Below are 24,548 nucleotides of genomic sequence, written 5' to 3'. Positions count from 1 at the left end.
GCTCTCTATACCATAATCAGGTTACAAAATGACCATTTAGAAACAAAATTAAAGCTTGTACACGGTGATGATATTAGGAAAATAAAATATTTCACATACATTCTCCATGAATGTTGGCAATAAAGATAGCAGAACAAGATATTCATTTGTATATTTGATCACAAATGAAAAGGAAAAAACCCAACACCAGGAGTGACATAATTTTAGGCATACTCAGCATAAAGAATAGAAAACAGCAGCAAGCCCAAGGTTCTACATTAACTTTAATGACCAAAAAAGGAAAACTAAAAAATCTGAGTAAATGAGACTGTAATACATAAAGAAATTAACAGGCTTATTCTAATGACCAGCAACAATTTAAATTTAACCACTGAAGCAAATCGTGGACTGGTTTAAATCAGCATTACTTCAGTAGCTCGCTATAGTTATGTTTTTGCACTCACTGAAAACTTGATCCCTAAACTCAGCCAACTAGAGGACATCCACAATCCAGTCACTGGGGAGACTTAAATCTTGAGAAATATTACTGATATATCTGTGAATTATAAGACGACCTGAACATGCTGACTAAAGAAATTGAAAGCTGCTACCTGAAGCACCAGAAGCATAATAAAAGGCTGAGCTACCACATTAACATTTGGTGTCCATAATTTTGCCATTCTGCATTTTTGGAGATAAAAAGCAATGTTCCATAATTCTTCAGAATATGCAAGGAAAATGGGAAAACTTTTGTTGGTGATGCATGGAGAATTAATGAAATCAGATAGTCACTAATCTGCTTTATTGGTTCTGAGGCAGTTGAGGAATTCATATGTCAACCTAACAAGCTTTCTGACATCAACCTGGTAATACCTATTATTGAGATGGTCATCATCTGAAGCAGGTCTGTCCTCAACAAAAGGACAGAAACCAACAAAAGTTGAGGCATTTTCTCACCATAAAGTCCTCCTAAACTGTTTCATTCTCACAAGTTTCCCAGCTCAGGGCAAAGGGTGCTGCCCAGCAGGGACAGGGGTAGTGGTGTTTCTGCATTCACCAAAGTTCAAAATGAGATTTTGCCTTCATTTGTACAGAAAAGTGAGAGCAGTGGAAGATGCCCTAATGGCTCAAGCTCCACTTAGAAATATGAGGTGAAAAAGCAGAAATCCTTCACTGGCACTTCAGGAAAGTGTTTTATATTGTTCTGATAGGAAATATTAACATAATAAGTGGCTAAACGTGACTACAGCAAGAATACAAGCATGAAGTTTGCTTCATGAAGCAGAGAGCCTGAAAGGGAGCATCTCTCTGTGTCGTGCCTCTCTGCCCTTCCCTCAGAGGAAGATAATTCAGCTGCATCTTTCCCCTCTAACCTCCTGACAACTTTCCCTAATTATCCTCATCTAACGAAAATTCATTTTCACTTTCTACCCTCTGTTGAGGTTTGCTCAGTAGTTTTCAGATTTACAGCTGACAGATGAACAGCACAATCACGTAAACTGCAGTTTCTTAGGAAACCAATCTAAAAATGAACATCCAGGCTTTTCAGATATTTTTCACCACAGTGTTACAGTTCAAGATCCATGCTAAAAGAGAATGAGTACATGTGACAGAGAAAAGCAAGCATTCAAGTCCTTTGAGAAGCTGGGGTCTCATTTATGTTCACATGGCCTGGCCTCTGTAATTGATAGATGCAGAACACAGTGCATGCTGTGGGGAATATAAAATCCAACAGCTTGAGGAAGGGGCCACAGTGCACTGAAGATATATATATAATATTGGAGCCAGCAGGAGGCAAGCTGCTTCCTAGTCATATTTTACCCTAAAATACTTTGTGAAGAACACAGGGATTAGTCTTGGGTTTAGAGACTTGTTTAAAGCATAAAGGGTGTAAAGTATGGACAGATGGGAGGTTATATGCAGTTGAAAATCTTGCTGTTTTACAAAAACAATTACAGCATTCAAGGTCTTACTCAAAACCTCAAGGAATCTGGTGACTTTTAAAATTTTCTTTTTTTAAAAAAAAAGATCCACGTATTTAATTTGTAACCCAATAGCTGGAAATATAAATATATATTTAAAAAAAATGAGCACTTATAGAAAGAGGAAGATTCCAATTCTTCTAAACTTCAATTTTCCCTGTTCTTACCTATTGATTTTAAAAAGATTTTCATGACACTGAGTGTTTTCATCATGGTATTGGCACACCTTAGCCTGGCAGTACAGAGAAGTAAAATGGTATTCAAAATGATCTTGTAATCCCATCCTACATTCCTAAAATTGGAAGGATAACGGAGGATGTGAGCAGGGCAGTCTAGAGGAAAATCTCATAGGGAAGTAGCATTCCAGTAGAACAGGAGCTAGGTTCCCAGTGCCTGGCACTGTGTCTAATCTGCCTTTCTGCTCTGCTTCATGATGATACACATGGGCTGTCTTAGAGGGAAAGCCATCAAAAAGGCAGCAGAAACTTGCTGCTGACTCTCCCAGCTCTCCAGAGGCCAGGCTCAGCCCAAATCCTGCTTCAGTGCCCAGGCAATCTGCACTGGGGAGCTGCCAGCCTGACCTGCAGCGGGAGGAAAGGTGACCTAGCCAGCGTCGTATCTGATCACACATCAAGGAGGGTTTAACCCACCAGGGGCTGCTGGAAGCCCCAGTGTCAGGTGCTAATTCTGCACCCAGAGACTGTATCTTGCAGAACCAACAGCCAGTGCTGGCTGAAGCCTTTCACTGTGCTCAAAGCACAGCAAAGCTCTGCAAATACTGTGTGACAGCGACAATAAATAGCATTTTCCTCACAGAAACACACTCATGCTCAGCAGTTGCTCTAACACAGCACCTGGCCAGGGAAATATATTTAGTAATCATCACAGAAATATTACTCTAAAAGTTTTTTAAGTTGCAAATCTCATTGGGTTTGATTTTTCCCCCCTTTTTTCTGGTTTAAAAATATATTAAAACTGTACGATTAAGGGACAACACTAATTTGTTGTGGAATATACAAAGCAATAAATAAGTTTGGAAGATAGTTAAATTGTGAAAATAGCGGTAAGGTGTTAAATAACCATAAAGAAAATTCTATTTATTCCAAGCAGTTATATTCCAAACCATTAGCATTTTTTTCTATTATGTATGATCAGATAAAACAGACAGAAAAACCTAAAATTATTGAAGATAAAGAAATTACAATAGAGGTGTTATATACCTAAATTGCATGGTTCATGAAAGTTCCATGACCCATGACTTTTCATTGTTTCACTGTGACTAATTGAAGAAATGTTTTAAGTTAAAAATGTGAAAATTGTAAAGATTTCTGAAGAAATAGCAACTTCCTTGTACATAAAAATATATTTCTATTTTTTTTATTTTTAACTTTTTATGTATATATATTTTTTTTATGTGGGAACTGCACTCTATTTATATAAGTACATTAGGTGGCCAACTATTTCCACATATAAAATGCTGTCTCACCTCTAGTCGAAACATTTTTGTTTTATTTGGAATCCTAAGTTTTCCTTGGAATCCTGTTTTTAAATTATCTAGTCATGAGCTTCACACTCCCATTAGAAAATCAAGTTAGATATAAGAAACACCCGATTATAAAGTATTTGATTGAAATATATTTTTTTTTACATTTACTTTTTGTAAGGAAGCATTTCACACTTGCCTGTACAAAACACCTGTGAAATAGAAGTGATTTTTCAAAATGAGACATAGTCCAATGTTGAGACCTCATGTTTCACCTTACAGTCAATGTTAATAGCCGTGTTGTGATTTCCTGAAATGTACAATCAGTGATCAAAAAACAGATAATAACACTAATTCTAGCTGTAATAGCAGAAAGAAAAGATTTTCTAAAGCACCTGAGAACTCTTTTTGAAATAAAAGATGCAGCTCTTGAGGAAAATAAGGGCAACAGGCATTTCCTTGAATAACACTGATCATACTCCTGCTCAGTCTATAATATAGGAATTTCAAATACTATCAAGTAGCACATTCTTATAGCTGCTTTTTTTTGTTTTTTAACTCTCTTAATGGGTTTTGTTAAATCAGGAAGAATTATGTATAACTCAAAGGTTTATTATACTACTCTAGACTTTTCTCGTAATTGACGCTTTCTTCACTTTTTGACAAAATTCATAAATATTAAGGTTCACCTTAGACTATTTCAATCTTGTTTCAATTACCATCATCTGTTAATACAGAACGTGTGACATGGCAAGAATATCACTCACTGAAAGTTGTTCACTCTCAGTCAATTTTGCAATTGTCTCTGGCAAATTATTGCATTAAGTGCATTTCCCACCTTTCCAACACAAAACCAGTGCAAAAACTGAAATACAGCCACAGGTCCCTCTTGGAAAACCACTGTGACCCCTTTGTGTCCGAGTGCTTTAAACCAGGTTTGCAGCTTTCAGATTCATCCACACACAACCCTGATATTCCCAAAGCACGACAGGACCTCCCAATTACCTTTATTTAACTATTTTAGGGGTGGAAGAAAAACTGTGCTGCACATGAATAATGCAAAACACAGAATTTCAGCACAAACAATGAGTTTCCATTGCTGCATCAAGGCATGGTTCAGTTTTGAGATAAAGCCAGATCTGACTCCAAAGAAACACGTGATTGAACTTCAGTCTAACTGCTCACTGTTTTTACATGCAAAACACTAATTGTTTCAAAAAGAAGGCGGGTATAACAAAATCCAAAGGAAAGAGTAAAGGTATAGACAGCATAAATACCTTAACTTCACAGTCATGGCACTTTTATGGTTCAGAATTTTTATGGTTCAGACTGTTTCCTGGGAAACATGTTTGAAAAAATATTCAACAGCAATTAGGTCCACAGATTTATGTGTGTTTAGAAATTCCCTGTCAAGAAGGAAGATAAGGTATTTGAAGTACTGACAGGTCCTAGCAGCCAGACAGAATGGGGACGGGAAAAGGCATGAAAATTTGCTGAAGTCTTTTAAAATAAAGTAATTCCTCACACAGTAGTATTAAAGTCCTACTGCTGTTAGTCTGCGTTGTCAGCAAACACCTTAATGAGGAGGTCACAGACAAGCTGCTTTATTCTACAGGCGCCATTAAGCCTATTAAATTTATTTCCACCTTTTTGACACAATTTTGCATTTGAAAGCGGGTACCAATGGCATTAAGCCTCTCAGAAGTCATTAACATTTAAACAAAAGTCTAATTTCACAGGAACCCAAAGGTTCTGAGGGTCAGAATCAGTGCTGGTGGGGAGGCATATGTGCACTAATTATTCCATGGGAAAGTAAAACCCTTTTCTGCCCGCAATGTGAGATGCTAGAGGTCTAGGAACAGGCTGAGGTGTTGCTCTTGCAGCCCCACATGCTCAGATCCTGGAGTGATGGAGCTGCACTCACTGTGAGCAGCAGACAACAAAGGAGAGATCAGCAGAACTGCTCTCCACATTCTTCTATCATGGCAAGAAAAAGCAGGGCTCAGTGTTGGCCTCATCTACTTGGTTGACAGTGGGTGGCAAGAGTGGCAAAATTACAAGGTCAACAGGAAAGCTAAGAAAACTTGATGATGGGGAGGAAAACATACAGAGAAAATTTAATTGTGCCACAGTTGCAGCTAAGCACAGTAACATTCTTACAACCCAAGAAACTTTTTTTAAAATCCTCTATTTATGTAGCTCTTTTTAAATTTTATTCTTAAAATTGACAGTGTTTTCAGGTCTGAAATGCTCTCACTGGAGATTCAAACGAAAATCTATTGACGTTTTCAGAGATCTTAATCTAAAATTGTGTCTGGCACAGTAATAGTTGTTTCTTTTCTAAAAAATATGAAAACAAAACCAAAATTGCTTGGCTAACCAAGACTCTTTTCATTCTGTTTTCTCCTAGGCTTCACACTGTGATTTGGAAAGAATTTGTACACTGGAGAAGGGGAGAACAGCTTCCAAGGTGAGAGAGAAATGATCTTCTCTTAGCTTTGATTTGGGAGCATCAACACTGCAGGCAGAGGCTGATATGTGACTATGATTCAGGATATATGCTTGGGGGAATCTTACCTATCAAGACTCCAAATGTATTCTCACTGCAAAGTTGGGAAATCTGCTGTTTGCCAGTAAAATTTCTTTTCCATTAATGTGACACGAGTCTAGCAGTTTACTGCTTCAGCAGAAACAGACTTGCCCTTAATTGTTTTCCATCATTTCTCACAGGGACTTCATCTTCCTCATCATAAATTTTGTTCTAGAAACCCAATTGTTTTGTCTCCTCTTCTATCCCATATTAACTCCTTCGATTCCCACTGTTGGTTGTATAGGGTGGGTGCTACATTTTTCATTCATATCCTTTGTGTTGGACTCTATTTCAATGCATGAAATAGATTTTCTACTCCCATCACCATAAAAATCAGTTTAGCAAAAAAGTAGATTTAGGAAGAAAATAGGAACCTGTTTGAAGCATCAATTTTTCAAATAAAATATTCATGTTATTAATTTAAAGTGGGGGGGTTTCCTTGTTCACTAATTCTATGTACTACTCTATCTCACAGTAGTAATGGTGCACTTTCAGCTGCTCTTTTGAGAACCATGTGATGTACAATATAACAGCAAAATTACAGAATTAAAAAAAATAGCAACTTATCAACCTCTTTTAGCAACATCAAATCTTGTGAATAACCTAGGATGAATGAGTATAAGAAATTTTCTGCACAAAAAGCTTCAGAATTTTAGGATTTTTCTCAAACCACTCTGTCTGAGCCCAATTCTTCATATCTACATCGGGGATAAGAGCATGCCTTGGTCTTCAAGATGTGCCATAAGTTTAAAGACATTTAGAACAGATAACAGCAGAAGCAGTGGTCATCAAATAAATCCTGCAGGTAATGTATGGCTATTAAAAGAAACCAAGCAATTAATGGGACAGGCTTGGATTTCTCTCTCCAAGTCCTAAGTAATTACAAGGGGGGGCAAGAGCAGAACCATATCCAAGATCTATGGTGTGCTGTGATGCAAATAAAACAATTAGAAACCAAGGAATTAACAAAGACTTCATTTGTGTCACATCTGAAATATCTAACCAATATAACTGGCTTTAATTTGACATTTCTTTCTCGGGCATACGACAGGAATTTAATTAAATCAATACATTTCTCCTCAACGTTAAGTATCCCTTTTTTTCACGTCTATACTTGCATCTTGACCATTATTAAACTCAGTAACTCAAGTCAAGTAGATGTGAAAACTTAAAGAAAAAGCCTATGATAAGTAGACAATTAGGTACAAGTGATTTTTTTTTTCTATTTTTAAGTAGTATTTTTATTTCAGAGGAGAAAACTTTAACACCTCCGACTTCTAGAACTGTTTATTAAGAAGGAAGATATCAGGGGATAAATAATTATGGAAATAATATGCAAATGGATGACTAATTCACTGAAAGTTTTCTGATAAATACTTCATCTTTGTTTGCAAAATTTACAGGTGAAATTTCGGGAAATGTGTATAAGAAAACCCAAACTGCCACCAGGAGAATGTTTTGATGGACATCTTGGAAATTTTGTCTGAATTTAGGGCAAATAATTATTGTCCTAAATGACTGTGAAACTGTCTTCTATATGGGACAAAGGTCCCTTAAAACAGTTATTTTTTTATAAATACATCTGAAGAGAGAAACTCTTTAATTGAATACTGAAAAGGCCCTGGTTCAATTCTGTGGATGAAATTATCAGTATGAATCAACACCCAAGCACCAATATCCACAAAACTTCCAGCAACAAAGCACAATTCTCGTTTTAAGATCTTGCTCTGTACAGTCTCAGACAAAGGAAAAGAAAGGGAACAACAGTACTATTCTTTAACTGGAAAAGAAGGAAACAAGTTGGGCTCCTTGCTGCTATGCTACAGGAAAGTACAAAATCTCATTAAAAAAAAAACTGGAGTATTAAACCCTCACAAGTACAAAACGGAAGGTATGGATGCAAAAGCTTGTGATTCCCTTCTACCAGCAACAAAAATAGCTGTAGAAAAGTTTATTATCAGTGTTTATATCAGACAGCCTGTTGGATTAAGTCCTTGCAAGGATCTTCTTGCAACATCATTATATTCTCGAGTTTGAGGATAGTGTCTTTTTCTAATAATTTTATCTCTAAACTAACTTCATCTAAACCAGCCTCTAATAAAATTCTCCCACAGGTCCTAGTCCTTGCTCTCAGGTGAAAACACTCAACCAACTATTCCTTAGCAACTAGTTTACTCTGGGTGTAAAGCAGCATTATTTCTAGATTCCAAACTGGTTGCAGTTATCTGTGTCATTTCTGAGGAGAACTTATGATTTTTTTCATTTACAAAATAGCTTTGTGCCAGCTTTGCACTTTCTAAGTGCAGCATAGAGCAGAATGCTGGTTTTTTCCCCTGTGTATTTCCACTTGGCCCAATCAGATTTTTACTTAAAAAGATGAGGATTTGTATGGTTTGGTCGTTTGTTTTGTTTTTTAATTGGTATTGAATCCTAAATCAAGGTGAAACAACTACAAAAGACATTCTTGAAAAAAAAATATTCTGCATTCATTGCTGTTTAAATAGATCTGCTGAACCAATTCACCTCAATAAGAATGGGATTAAGAAAATAACCAGGCTGAATTATGCTTTTAACTTTAAAAGTGATCGTTCTGTTTACCTCCAGAGAGCATTCAGAGATAAATGGCTGCTATTAAAGTGATGATCTCATCAACACATGCCAGCCTTTCTCTTCTCACACACTGTGAGGAAAATAGAATTATCCTTCTTCTTGGAGCCCATCTTATTTCCTCACGCCTCACAAACTGGGAGAAATGAAGGCAGCATCATCAAGTGTGAGCTATCATGGAGAGGACAGATCAAATTCTCTTCATTCTCACTTTCAGATGAGCAAAATTTATAATAGGATTTTAATTAATTCTTACAGAATATCCTATTTCTCCTCAAATAATGATGGAGTGGTTTTTCTTTTGCCTTAGAAATATTGGAATGGTCCATCTCTCTTTCACTCCTGCATGGAGTATTAAGAGCAGCACAAACCTTCACTTTTTTGAAGGTGAAAAGCACTTTACAATGTTTTACGAGGCTTTGCAGAAGCACAGAGAGTATCAAGTACCACAATAGATTCCTGTCCTGCCTGCCATCCCAGTGACTTCCCAGACTGACTGTCACAGCTAGCAGAGGACAGGCTGCAGAGCCCATTGGAGGGATGCAATGGCATGGCCAGAGCCGAGGAATCCTGACTGTTTTCTGCATCAGACAATAGTCAAGACAATGTTCTGTCCTCATACACAAAAAAAATAAGAAAATATATGCTACATTACCCACCCTATTTAACTGGTTCATATTGTCACTGACTCTTAAGCAACAAGTTCCCATGCAAATTAAATTTGTTCTTTCACCTCATAATTGGAATTTAGTTTCAAGCAGCCCTGAAAGTCATGCACAGTCAAAAACAGTATTCAAAGACAGCAGTCAAAGAAAAGACCCTTTGACTTAGGTTTTACTTAAAACTGGAAAACAATGCTCCTCTTTCACAATTCAGTTTTAGAGATTACACACAATGGAGAGACATCAGTGTAAAAAATACTAATTGATGGAGGCAATTAAGCATTTCCACATAGCAACTAGGAAAATCTTTACAAATATATTTTTCCTTAAATTGGTCCAAAATTTAATTCCCAGTTTAGTCTCTGATTTATTACATATGTAAGACACTTAACCACTCTACACCAATAAAAACTCTCTCATCAACTTGTCTGAGTATTAGGACATTTATTTTCTTAAATATTTTAACAAGCTCTGAAACCACTAGATGAACCTTGTATGAATAGAAAATCTTACTGGATATCTCTGTGGGAAAGGAATTCTCGTCTTAATGATGCCATCAAGGAATTACATAATCAGTTAAACAAAATGTACAAAAAATTATAATCCAGCCCCTCCCCCTGCATTTTGATATGCTTAACAAACATGTATTAAATGAATATATATTAATTTATTCTCTTAACACTATAATGAGAAAGATGAGATGAATAATCTCTTTTATCCGAAAGGTGTATAAAATTCAGTGGAGAAAAATGACTATCCCAAGGAAAAAACAATGTCAAGCATAGTGGTGACTCAGTCAAGTCCAAGGTCACTATCTTATCCCAAAGTGGATATAATTTTATTTTTCTATATTTCAAGCACTTTCTGCTTAATTTTTTTGAAAACAGTTGGGGCCTACATGAGGTCAAATGGAAAAGTAGTGAGCTCATCTAAGAGGAAAACAACAGGTAGCAATCAATCCTGCTGTCCAGCTCAAAATATCCACAAGAATTGAGGTTATTCCATGCCAGCAGCAGCAGGTTAGGAAAACAAAAATATCTTCAGCTGTAACCATTGAGATACACAGGTTATTGCTCCTCTCAATCCCCCGTATTCCACAGATTTCTCTCTAATGTGGAAATTTGACTGCAGGCGCTCCAAGCACAAAGGCAATGCTGCATTAGCTGGACAAGACCCAACCTCCTCTGCTACTAAAATTTAATAATTTTACAGGATCACAAAGCTCTGATTTTTTCTGTAAAGTGCTAGATATCTTTCCTGCTTTATCAAACACACCCATGGCATAGAGGTAAGAAAAGCCATTCATTTAACTGGGGTTTTTTTGAGGGGGCTGGTGTTTGTGTTGCTATTTTTGTTTCTTTTTAATGTCACCAGCACATGGGAAAAGTTAGAGGTCTTAGTTACCATCTGGACTGTCAAAACCTGTTAGGAGTATAAAGGAATTTATATAGTTTACTTGTAAATTTAACAGTGCCTCACAGTATCTTTTTTCAGTAGACATTGGCCAAAATAAACTGGAATTGAAACAAAGCCTGGTGTTTCTGAAACAGATGTTACAAAGACATAAAGGCAAAAATAAAAACTGACAAGGAACTTACAGGCTAGTTTATTATACCTTCCACAGGAAAAGAAAACCCAAGGTAAACATTTTTCTCATGTAATATTATGGATGAATGAATGGCCTGCAACTGAATTCTTTCACATAATTTGAACATCTATTTAAGAAATGGACATATAGCTTTCAAACTCTGGAAAGTTCTATAATTCAGTACAAAAGAATTGGCCAAATGGTGGCACACACTCTGGAAGAGGTTGAAACATAGGTGCTCTTTGAGAGAAGCCTAGAATATAATTTCAGAAGAAGTTCATACAGGTTTACTAAAATGCTTTTCAGTGCAAATATAGAAAAAGAGAGGAGATGAAATTAAAGACGGGACTGAACATGTAAAGAACTAATTTCCTCTAGTTTGCACAACAAATACCTAAGAAATGGCAGTGCTGTTGCAGAAAACATTCACAGATAAACGTCAAAGGATCAAATTATCTAGATTATTTATTGTGAATTTAATTCCAACCCTTGTCTCCAGTGGAGCTCCACTAAGGTGATCAAGGTACTTCCTGCAGTTCTGTCAGAGCCTCTGCTAGGAGGTACTCAGGGGCACAGTGACAGGTTTAGGGCAATTGTCCAAAGCCATAAAAAGAACAGCCAGTCACTGACAGTGGGATCAACACAAGGAGCCCAGCAGAGAGCAAGGAGAGCCTCCAGGATACTGATGGTGACACTAGAAGAGCATCTACAAGGCAAACTGCCCTCTTTTGAAGATTATTTTACAACACTGACTAGAGTGACACACATCCAAACATACTGCTAAGTGGAGCACAAGTAATCAGCTAATTATCTGTTTTACATAATGAGTGAGGGACGTGCTTTCACCCAAGGAAAACTGATAAAAGGAAGAAATAACATTTGCCATAAGCATCAGAGGGGCTGTGCTTCCAATCAGTGACAAGGCAGACCAAACTTCAGAGACATGTGTCAAAACACCGAGTCAAGTAGAAAAGAACACCTTCTCCCCAGGCTGGGAGGAGGCAGCAGTGCTGAGATCAGAACTGAGCTGCCTGTGTGGGTGGCTGAGCCAGCCCTGGAGTGCTGGGGGCAGTCAGAAAGGGATCTGCAGAGACAAATCTAAAGCACTGGTGGAGGTAAGTGGTTGCTTTGATGGCAAAAATTATCTCAAAGGCTAAATTAGCCCTGCATAACCTACAGCATCCTCGTAGTTCTCTCAGGGTGCCTGCCCCTTCTTCCAAAAGTCCCAAGCTCTCCTCTTTTTCCTAAGTTCCAGCCAAAGCCCTCTGTCCAGCCAGGCTGGTCTTGCCACCAGCTCATCTTTCAGCCCAGGGGATGGCCTGCTCCTGTGCCTCTTAACACTTCTCTTTTGAAGAATGTCCAGTCTTCCTGGACTCCTTTGCTCTTCAGGAACACTCCAAAAGGACTCCTGTCACAGTCTGCTAAATTGGCCATGGTCTGTCCTTCACATGTCCAAAGCAGCTGTTCTGCTGACACCCCTCCTTACTTCAAGAATCAAAACCTCATCATTTCATAATCACCATTCCCAGTCTGCAACAAGTCCAGACTCCAAAACAGTCTCCAACCAAATAGAATCACAGAATGCCATTATAGCACACCAGACTTCTTGGGAAAAGAGTTTTTCCCTTGGAAGACCTCAAGTATTACAGACAGCACCATCATTAGAAAAGCCAGTACAATAAATGTAAGCTAGAATATCACCAAGTTTTTAATTGCAATTCTGAGTGTTACCAAATTGTTAATTACTGAAGTAATCTCAGGGCAGACAATAAAGTGGCCCAGAACCAGTACTGACAGAGAGATCTCACATTCAGTAACAATCAAAACTATTGAATATTGATACTTCTCTGAATGTCTGGTAACACTCTGACTTTGGAGCCATGACAGTATTAAAAAAGAGCTAATCAATAAAATAAATCTGACTGCAATTTCTCCTGATAATAATTACTCAGCCAATAATACCATATTTCTTTTTCAAAGTTTATCTAGCTTGTTGGGTAGTAAACATGACCCTTACTGACAAGAACAGCTTTGCAGTTTTGCTGCTGCATATATTTTATGTATTTTAGACCTGTTAGCATCTAATTATATAATAGAAGTATCCTCCGTCTTCTTTGATGCTCTCTGAAAATCGTTTTAACCATTTGAAATATTTTCTTTTTCTCCTTAGAAGAAAAGAGCAGTAGAGAAAAAATAATGAGGGAAATAGTGAGTAAGGGAAATGGGCATCATTTTGCAAGCCTAAATTTCAAAGCATAAAATTTGGGGTTTGTTTCATGATTGAACACCTCTTTGCAAATGCAATCTTGCTTTCACTTTGAAAATTGGGTTATTTTATATCTTTACAAATTCATATTCTCCCTTATTATTTGAACAAGAAATATATATATATATATTATGATCTTTGACATTTTAATTAAAACCTATTAAAAAGTCTATAGCAAGCAATAAAGTATAAATTGTCTCCCTAATTTTAACCTGCATTGCAACTGCGTCATGAATTCAGATAACCATGGATAAAAATCTTTCGCAGTGAAGAGCATGGGCTGAGCAAAAAACTTCTGGGCCTGACACCTAATGAAGATATACTTCCCCCTGATGAAGAAAGTTCTTCAGCTATTACTGTGTGTTACTGTGGTTCAGGGCTATATTTAAAGGACCATTAAAAATGTACCTGAAGGCAAAGTCAATCTTTATATTTGACAGCTTTTTTGCAGTAAGTAGCAAAGTGAATATTTTATTGCTTTATGATCTAATGACCATTCTGTTTAATCTTAATGGTGTAAAGACGAGAAGAAAATATGCTTAGGGGATATACTAATACATCAATTATGGAGAGTGGGAAAGTACTTTAAAAAAGTACCAGTAATCTATTGTAAATGAACATCTCAATAAGCACTCCCAGCCACAGGGAGAGCTAAAAGAGATGCATTAAAAATCTACTCAGATTCTGCTCATTATAGATATGTTCTTCTCAGCTATTAAGTAATGCAGCAATCACATAATTAACTTTTGAAAAGGGAAGCATTTAAAACAACTTGTATCTATGGAACATTGTAGGCTTTCTCCTTATTTTGTTCAGTGAAAATGAATTTTTCCATCTGGTTTCCTCAACATTGTTACAAAAGAGCTAAGACAGAGTGGCCTTTCTCCTGAAGGTACTGCAAAAGTATAAACATGATTCCACAAACCAAACAGACATACATTTTCGTCAAAAGAAAAAGATAAGTAAAGAAAGATAAATAAACTCTGATCCTGCTTGACTGTAAATACAGTATCCCATTTCAAAGTGGATGCTTGTCTCCCCTGGAATGATGAAATTCCTGAATTTTACATGGGAAGGTTTTAGCTTCTCAAATAATTTTGATTTAGACCTCTGTCCTGTCAGGTGACATGAGATGACACAGCCCAAAAGATCTGTATGTCCCAAACCCACACAACTAGCTCCAAGGGAAAAAGTTACAGAACTTTCTGAGTAAAATCACTGGGCCTGCTGAGATGTGACGAACTGATTCAAGCCCCATTAAAGTGATGAAGAGCCTCTCAACTGAATTTAATGAGCACTGATACTCCATGCAGTAATTCAGGGAAAGATGCCTCTACTCAGTAATTCTCAGGACGGAGAACCCTGAATTCTTATCTTCACAGAATGCCTTCAGTCAGAAGGGATCTCAAAGACCATCTTATTCCCATGGGCAGGGACACCTTCTACCAGACTAAGTTGCTCAAAGCCTCATCCAACCTGGCCCTGAACACCTCCAGGGATGGAGCATTCTCTGAGTAACCTGTGCCAGTGCTTCACCACTCTCACAATAAAGAATCTCTTGCTAACATCTAATCTAAACCTCCCAGAAGTTTCCAGCTGGGGAGTTAAAGCAGCACAGCAACTGTGTGGTAAACTCAATCCAAATCTTAGATCCCCAGGCTGTCCCCAGCTGAGTCCCGAGGGTGTCAAATGCACTGAGTCACCCAGGCAGGCTCCTGACTGAATTAAGAAACAGGAATATCATTGACATGAATGTGATGTGCACTAATTCTGCCCAAAGTTTCATGGAGAGAAAAAGAAACAGGAAATATCAAAAGTGGCAGTTGACAGATAATTTACTGACAGGTTTTTATCTTATGAATAGGTGTCTACCATGTGTATATTTCTTTGCCTATATAACTCAAATGAAACCTTTTTATTTGACTAATAACATAGCAAACCTTAATTTTAGGGAGTGATTATTAAAGTGAATTTATATGGGATGTAGAAAAATTGCATTTCCATTTGTAAAATGAAAAAGCCTCTGTACTACAATTCTAAGGTCTGTGTGTGGGATTCAAATTCTTATACATTAAAAAAAAAAACAATTTTCACTTGTCCATCAACACAAGCTGTTTCATGAGTATTTCAGAACAAAGTCTTGTCATATAGCTTAAATAACAGAGATTTTATTTCTTTGCAGCATTACAGATTTTTTTAAATGAAGGACAAACGAAGATATAGTAATAAACCATGGGAGGAAATAATTTTTACAAATTTCTGGATGCCTTTCTTAATCTAAAGATTGGGCATATGTGTGCATCTTGTGTTTGAGAAAGAAGATTGCTACTCTTCATGGCTGTATATTAATCAATGATAAAAGTGGAAAAGCTCCAGCAGATTTTAGTACATCTAGTATAGTATATCTAGTTACATTTTTATGTCTAGCTACAGACTTTTGATGTAGTTTACATGGATAAGAAAATTATTATAAACAGTTTTCTCATGTCTAAACATTAAACTACATCCATTAAATGGCCATGTATGTCTTTGTATATTATACACATTTGTATACCCACAGACATTCCACTTTATGTATATTGCTTTAAGCTGATGATGACAAAGATCTATTTATTCTTTTGCTTTTTATTTTAAAAACACGAGTCACATCGTGAAGTTTTCAGCAGAATGCACTGCACACAGCTTTGGGAAACTGCTTTTAGAGGACCATTCTCAGCTGCTGGAGGAACGAAAGCAAAAAAATCCCTGTGTTCTGAAAATTGCTGTGAGAAACTAAAGCTGTGAGGATGGAGTAACAGCAATGATGCAGCTGAGCATCTAAACTGAACTAATTGTTTTGGAAGAATGCTAAAATGCTGCAATTTTGATGTTTTCAAGCATAAATGTAAGGAATAAGAAAAAGTGCTCTGCAAAGAGTCTGTGGATATGAGTCAGTATTGGATTAGCAGTACAAGGTTTTGTACTGCAAACCCCTGCAAACCCATGACTACCCATTTCCCCTTTGTTCCTCTTACCCTCATGGAAAATTTGCAGTTCTGATTAAGGTATGCTGAAAATGAAATTCTTCAAGAAATCATCCATTCTTGCCCAGTATCTCTCCACTGTCAACTAATGCAGGAATTTATATCCAAATAAGAGCACTAAAATCCCGTCTCATATCATTCCCTTTAAACTGCCCTAAGGTACAAATGCACTCACACTTTCTGAATTCTTGCTTGGTTTAGAGGTGCATCTGTCAGATATTCAATAAACAACCCCCAAACCTGTAACTGATATCAATAATTGATCTGCCTTGTGAATCAAAAAACATCTTGAACTGGATAGCCCAAATGTTCTTTCAGTCTATAATTAAAAATTGCTAAATAAACTCTTTCTTCTTTCCATGTTTCAACAGAATTCAAAAATAGAATTCTTAAAACTTATGTTTTCTATATTGTTACTTATTCCTGAACAAGATGTTTTTAAAGCATTGAATCCACTGAAAGTATTGAAAGTATTAGAAAATTCAGTTATAAAGGAAAGAGAGAAGGACAAAACTTGTTGCATTCTCCCCATCTACATTAATATTGCCAACTTACAGGGCATACAGAAAAGACAATAATTTTAAAATGCATTCCATTTCTGTAAATAGAATAATTTATCCAGTCTCTTAACTAGTTTTTTTGTCCTTTCCTAGGATTGAGAAGTGTTGCATAGAAGGCAACGTGTTAGGAGGAATAAACTGACTTGTCCAAGCTAGATTATTTAATATATTGGTAAAGTATATGCTGTTTAAGCACCTCGGAGACCACTCCAGATACAGTGCTGTCCTCTTCTCACTCAGAAAGAAAAAAATCAGCATTTGAGATACTCACTGTTTATCCAGACAAAACATCAACTACCTTGTGGTGCAGCCTAATATCTCCCTTAAATTACTACATTTTTATTTGAAAACAAATTTTCTATAGAATATTTCTAGTTATGAATACACCCACTTTTGAGGCCAGTGCTTTATATAATTTGTGTAAATATTAGCATCAAATAGTGACGAATGTCAATGCAAGTAACAACTTGCATAGGACCCTCTCTACTCTTGATTGTCTCCTTTCCTGTAACTTCTGTATGGCTTTTTTCACAGGATGTCCCTGAAATAGCAGAATACACCTCATGCTCTAAGTAAGGGTATTCATTTGAAGATATTACTGACTGAATTGAGAATATAACGAGCTAGCTGTGTTTAAAGGAGAGAGCTGATTGAAGGAGAATCCAGAAACATCATCTTAAAAGGAATCTAGAGTTTGTAACTAACAGTTAATCGCAATAACAAACATTTTCATCTGAGCCTTGTGTTAATTCTTGAAGCTGTTTCAGGTTGCAGCATATAATACAGTCTCTAAATTCATGCATATGTTATTTTAAATCAATATTTGACAAGTGAACTTCAAAAAAACACAAAATATGCAAGCATATCATTCTTTCCTGAACTAAAGGCTAGTCAACGACATTAACCTCCCCCCTACTAAAAATAAGTACTCCTGCTTTTGATTTTGACTGACAGAAACTACAACACATTAGAGTCCTCTTGGATTCAGGCTAGAAAAGCAGTGTAGGAAAACAAAGTTAAAACTTTATGTAAAGACTTAAGAATATCCTCCCTATTTGGTGCCTTGAACCAGCTGATCCATTACATATTAAAACAGATGTAACATAATACCTGAACATTTCTATTCTCTGAATATTAAATGCAGTAACTAAAATATTTAATCAGTCTGTGTGATCTAGATATTTAACTGAGAAGAGCTGTCTTAGAAAAGGACACAGGCTAAGTAACATTCACAGATATGATATTTGTACATGGTATTTTTCTAAGTATTCTGCTGAAATTCTGCTGAAGGTGGAAATAAGCATTTGATACAGAGTAAGAGATCTGAACTGAGGTTCCTAAGCAAACAACCCCCCAAAAAGTTAATCCCAGGATGACAAACTTTGCATTGTGGGTTATTTCCTTAGTTTTTGTTTATGTTGAAAACTTGTCTGAATAATTAAGTATTTGCAAGTCAAATGAGCTGGTAGGACTCTTCAGCCTCAGCTGTTATTGCATGCTGTTCCTTTGAACAATATTTACAATGCAACAAGAGAGAAAACAAGGAAGATCCTGTGGTTCCTGACAAATGCTGCTAATGAGAGTTCAGACCCTTGTTTAGCCTTTGCAGCACCTCCTTAATAGGCAGCTGAATGCCACTGGCTACTCAGCCACAGCATTTTAATTACAGGTTGAGCCACTGCAGAGGAAAGTATTCAGAGAGAAATCAACTTGTCCCTAATTTAATTTTCAGTGGTTTTTTGACCCTTAAAGAGCAGACTTTGCTGACGTCCACAGCAATTTGGGCAGTGTCTCCCACAAAAGGAGGAGCCCAACCATCTGCTCTACACGCCTGACAAACAATTCAGCATTATTGGCCTTACCTCTTCTGCACTTTGTGCTCCTTAACATTCAGCTTGTGTTGCTGCAAGACAGCTCCTGAGTGCCTTAGTCTCACTCCTGAAATGCAGCTGCTGTGCCATGGCAGGATTTAGAGCTGCCATTCCAAACCAGAATAGCTGCAATTAACACAACTGATTTCTCTAACCAAAGTCTGGTGTTAGGAGTGCTGAACTTCTGCTATCAGGTGGAGTTGGTCCCTCAGTATAAGCAGCACAAGAAGAATAATTTGAAATGCTCATGTTTTAAAAATACTACAGTGGTAGACTGAAAGAAAATAATTCAAAAGTCATTTCATCACATCTTTCCACTGGATGAATCTGCAACAGGATGGTAATAATTTAGTGACAGCAGAACAGCATGATAAGATCTAACTGCAGGAAATGAAAAGGCAAGATATTTTAAAATACTAAAATTAGCAGATAGTGTCTAGCAATCCAATCATATTGTCTCAAACAGATGACCTTTCCTTGTGATTTTTATGTCTGTATACTGGAGAGCTAAAATTATTGCATGCAACCCAAATGAATGGATCTACCAGAAGCAACTGTTTTGCTCCTCCAGCATTGCTTAGCTGCAATCGAGACAGATACCAAAGAGCCAGAGAAAATCTTCATGAGCTTTGATGGGCCTCTTAGCTGTTATAGAGATTGTGAAAAGGGTAGGAATTTTGATAAGCCCCATTTCTACACAATTTAGCATCAGAATTCCCTATGATGGGTCTTTGAGTTGAGCTTGTGTTTTTTCTTGAAGGGGATGTGTTCTGCAAAAAAAGCACGTTTGAAGACCTTTTATTCAAAGAGGACCTGATTACTGGAAAGGTGTGTTTCTCCTTGCCTTATATAAGAAATGGAGGGTCTGTGATGATTAGAAGAAAATAAGTAGCAAGGCAAATTGAGGTAAATGAAAGAGAAATTAAATGTTGAGCTAACTTAACACCGTAACTCATTGTTTGGTTATGCAAATTGCTTCATATCAATTACTGGATAATTATTCAGAGGGCAAAATCTCAAAGACTCACATAAAAGTTAGAGGTGTCAAACCTCTGGAATTCATTAAGCAAGATGAGAGCTCACCAACAGGGAATTTTAAAAAATCAAGGTGCCTGATTGAATAATCAAATAGCAATGGCTGTTTAAAGGAGAGAAAGTGAAACAAAAAAAATGGTTTAGTTTTTCAAATATTATCTCTCCCTGTTTATTGAAAGAACAGTCTTCAGCTGACAAGGGGTGAGGGAATGTAGAAAGAAATGAAGAAAAAAACCATTATTTTAACTAAGCCACTATTTTGCTAAAGTTTTGACCAAAGTCTAAATAAAAGTTCAAAATTATATTTTGCCTGGTGTTCCAAATCAGGGAGATTACCACAATAATTGAAAAGACATTTTGCACAGAAAATGTTCAGCATCTGCCAGCTCTCACAACAGAAGATGGAGTAACTGTGGCATAAGGACTGTGCTCTAATCACTAAGAGTTTATCCACAGCACAATGGTATTTTCAGAGTACTCAAATAAGCACAATTTTTTCTATTCAGTTTTTATTGGCTGACTGCATGAACTAGTAACAGTGTGTTGAATCTTTCATGTTTTGGTCCAGAAAATAATACACCACTTAATGGTTTGTCAGAGCTTAATTTTGTGAAAGCATCATTAACTTCAAAGGTTTTTAGACTAACAAAAGGTGTATTGTAGCACAGAATGCAGTATCAGTCTATTTTTTTATTAGAGAAGCTGCTCTTTATTATCATCAGATACTGAAAAAGAGTGAAATTGGGATGAACATTTTTGTTTGTTTTTTAAAGAAAGCAATACTAACTGAATGATTCTAATTTCAGTTTCCAACAAAAGTGTATTAAAAGACAGAAGCCCCCCTAGAAGGGGTGTTCTGAGCCCTGTTGTATGAATTATTTACTGGCACATAAATCTTCTCTTTATGACATAAGTAGACAATTTCTTTTTGGCAGAAATACTTTAGGAAATTTAGCACAGTATACAGAAGTTTCAAAATTTCTAATTACTAAAATGCCAGAGATTTTGAATTATTATATAAGGTAAGTCTTCCAAAAGGAAAGCATGATAAATCTACCATTTAGCCTTTTCAAAAGGCATTTCAAAGTACCATAATTCACAGCAGAGGTGTATGCACAGAGTGGAGAGGCGTCTGACTGAGCAAACAGAAGTCTAGAAACCAATTTATGATCAAGCAGCTTGATCTGCCCAGAATTAGAATAAATATCCCATTTAAACCATGCTGTCAGGCTGTAAGTAAAGTGGAGAGCATGCTGGGACAGTGTTCTGTTGCTTCACTGTTCGACCAAGTCCAAAACTACTGAAAGTTTCCAGGGGTTTTGCACAGAAACCTAAAGAGCTTTTGGATTGTTTGGAAGAGCAGCAGCCATGCTCTTCATATCAGACTTTATGGCCACACTAATATTTGCTGTCTTTTCAACAGGGAGAGGCTGGTGCCTCTGAAATCTGGATGGGAACAAAAATGCCCTCTCTGGGGACTGATGAGAAAGGGGTCTGTGAGTATGTTGATGCCATTCACTGGAAGTTTGGTTAAGCAAAAGTAGAACATCCCAGGTGGCAAATTCTTTCTGGTTTCCATGAGTAATAATAGCAGCAGAAACATCAATAGTAATTCATGGCAAAATAATCAAAGACCCTGCACAAGTTTCAATCTCCTCTGCAATGAAGGCCAAGCCATCATGTAGTCACTAATTTTTTAGTTCCTTGAAACAAACACAGACTGAACTATTTTGACAATAATCCCAGTTTCCTAGTGCAATTCCCAGCCTAATTCCCAGGCACTGTCAGGGGTATCCTGGTCTCTGAGGTGAAGTGTTCAGGGACAATTTCCAGCTGTTCTGTCAAGCACAAGTGTAACTGAGTTGAACCTCCCAGGCTGGCTAATTTTAACCTCCCTGAGCACACAGTAACAGCTGACTCAAAAAGCAAACTTTTGAGCTTGTTTCAATAAACACAATAATTTCCCCAGTGCTGCAATAAAAAGTGATCAATATCCTGCAGCTTACTCTTTGTAATTCAGGTGATTTACCAGCCTAAGCCGGGAAAATCTAATGACTCCATTCTTCTGTGGAGGAACACAACACTACCTTACAAAACAGATAATAAAATTATAACTATTCAACTGAAATACTGAAATTACTTTAACAAAATCAATCAATCACGATGAATCCAACAATGAACTTGAATTTTTACTCCCTTTTCTTTTTTTTTAATTAAAAAAAATCCAAACAAGGACTATTTTATAAAGATAAATGTTTAGGTGGAGTCATAACAATTGCATATTTTTTCTATAGAAATTTTTTGCTATTTCAGGTTTCATCTTCACACACATAATTTAAATTATCATGTGTCTAAAACTTTACAATCGTCTTCCTAAAAAACAGCACTTACTCTTCTGAAAGGTCTGGAGGCAGTCAGCTTTCATCTGAGGACATTGAAGACAATCTAAAAAGTCATCCCACTTACTGACCTTTCAGAGAGCATTAAACCAAACCTGTAAGAATGTCACTTAGGGCTCCACAGGGAGTATGTAGAGAGTACACACTGCTTTTTCTGGAAAAAATTTCCAAGTTACAGAATATTACTTTCCTTGGTTTAAAAAAAAATAGTGGGAAAATGACTGAATATTTATTCTAAAATAATTAGGCAAAACAATTTTTTTTTGTATTGAGGTGCGAGATATTTAAAACAATGTTTCTATTTTAATTCTGTTTCATCTGCCTAGGATGTGAGATTTGCACTTCTGAGTCATGTTTTACCCATCTTGTTTGTTTGTTCATTTGTTTAAACAGAGCAATCCCCATTTGAATGCAGAATTTCCCTTTCAAATTCTGTATTTGTTTCCAACGAGCCAGTTTATCAAATAACGGAGAAATCAGAAATTCTGAAAACAAAGTGAAAGTGTGAATATATTTCAGAGATACATGAGGTCAGTGCACATTGTTTCCCTCACATAATTCCTCTTCCATCTTTTGTTTGTTCATTTATAACCCCTAAAGTCTAACGCCTGAATTATCCTATTGTACACATCAACCACTTGACAGATTGTTTTAGTAAAACTCTTATGTGCCTTGGCTTTCCTTCCAGGCTGCCAGGACCACTTTCACAAAAAGGCTGATTAGTTCCTTTAAGTTCTCCCAGATAAACAAACTACAAAGCAAGTTTACAGTGCCCAGGATCATCCATGCAAAAATCCCACAGAGGCTCTTTACAGTAACAACACAAATCTCAGCAGCCCAAGGTGCCAGGTCAAGAAGAAAAGCTGATGATGATGCAGCATTCTGTCATATGGGGAGCACAATGTTCACGCTTGAGGATTTTGTAGTTAATGACACGTAATTGTTAGGACAGTTCTTAACAAAGCTCCTTGAAAGAAAGACCTTTTTTTGTTGTTGTACAACGCAAATTTTGGTAATAAAACAGAAAAATAATTAGATTTCTTTTTCTTTAATAAAACCTTGCATAATGTCAATGATAGAGGCTGATTACATAAGTATGTGTATTCACCTAAGGAACTGCCTACAAAACACAGCAGACACAGGAGATTCCCAAACCCAAGTGTCACCCATTGACTGCAGTGGGTGAGCTCTGAGTCCAGGCACCAGAATTAAACAGAAATTGCCTTTTCTTTGTTTTCAAAAACATCAAGGCTGCTTGGAGAGAGGTTTTAATGAATTGCATCCTCCCATCAACCCACAACAGAAGGCTGAGAGGACAGCAGACAGGGGAAAGAAAGGTAGAATTAGAAATGGAAAAGGAGCAAATAGATCCTGAGGTAGATTGCAACACGTGGGGAAGGAAACATCTTTATCAAATTTCAGGGAGGGTAAGAATATTGCAAATATCCTAAGGAAAAGGGGCAAAGTGAAAATTAAAAAAAAAAAAAAAAAAAAAAAAAAACCAGCCTGACTTAAATGTCAGCAAATTAGCTCCTGGAATCACTAGCTTTGCTGTCTTGGTTCAGAATTTTACTTCAAAATATCTCAAAAATATTAGTGTAGCTTAAGCGCATGTTAAAAAGAAAAAAAAAGTCAAATAAACTCAGTAAAAATGTTTTGCCATTTGATGACATTCTGCACTGTTCTAAGTAATATCCAGTGAGACCACCAGTTCATTGCTTGGATAAACTGACCCAGGAGAATCAGGGGAACTAGTGCAGGGCTGAAAAAATCAGACACCCCAATGCTGGAATTAACTGCACCATCCATTAATTTCATGTTCAATCTCAGCAGCCCCTGAAACTGTAGCCAGCTACCTATTTGAAGTGGTTCAAAAGCAACAAGCTCCTCTGATTTGAATCCAGTGTATAAATACGTCCCATTTTTACAAATATACGGCACAAAACAACAAAGAAGGCAGATTTGGAAAGCAGATAGAGACATGATTTTCATTTTTTTCCATACTCCCTTCAAATTCACTGCCTCTACTCCCAGTACTCAGCGTGACCTTTCACAAGTGCACCTCTACTTGCTCCTCACTCCACACCCTCCCCATGCTCTTGCTGCTTCAGGAGACCTAATCTTTCTATAGTCACAACTCCGATGTGCCAAACCACTGTTTTTAAAGTATTCATCAAGACTGTAATAGAAATTATATTCTTCAATACAAAATTGCTGATTTCTTTATTCCACCTGGGCCTATTACAAGAAAATATTGATTTCCCAAGTAGGCAGCAAAAGTGATGTTACATGTGGTATATACAACACTCTGCTATAATTTAAATCCTTCTGGGTTCATATCCTATTGCTGGGATAAAATCCAGCCACTTTCTTTTGAAAGTAGGATCAAGGCCTACTTTCCAATTCCAGGTACACCAAGGTTTATTACAGGTTAAGAGATAATGTATCCATGATCAAAATTCACCCCACATCGAAATTGTTTTTTCCCCTTCATATTCCTTTG

The 24,548-nt window shown here is 36.8% G+C and overlaps 1 protein-coding gene across 2 annotated transcripts in view; it reads right to left on the bottom strand.

Annotated features, from left to right (window-relative positions):
* SPON1 (spondin 1) overlaps positions 1-24,548 on the bottom strand; it is a 288,707-nt gene that overhangs the window by 89,789 nt on the left and 174,370 nt on the right. The gene's annotated exons all lie outside the window — the stretch shown is intronic.

The sequence above is a fragment of the Lichenostomus cassidix genome, chromosome 5 (genome assembly GCF_008360975.1).
Source record: "Lichenostomus cassidix isolate B80296 chromosome 5, HeHo_3.0, whole genome shotgun sequence".
NCBI lineage: Eukaryota > Metazoa > Chordata > Aves > Passeriformes > Meliphagidae > Lichenostomus > Lichenostomus cassidix.
Note: the sequence above shows the minus strand (reverse complement) of the source record. Positions and strands in the feature narration are given on the sequence as shown.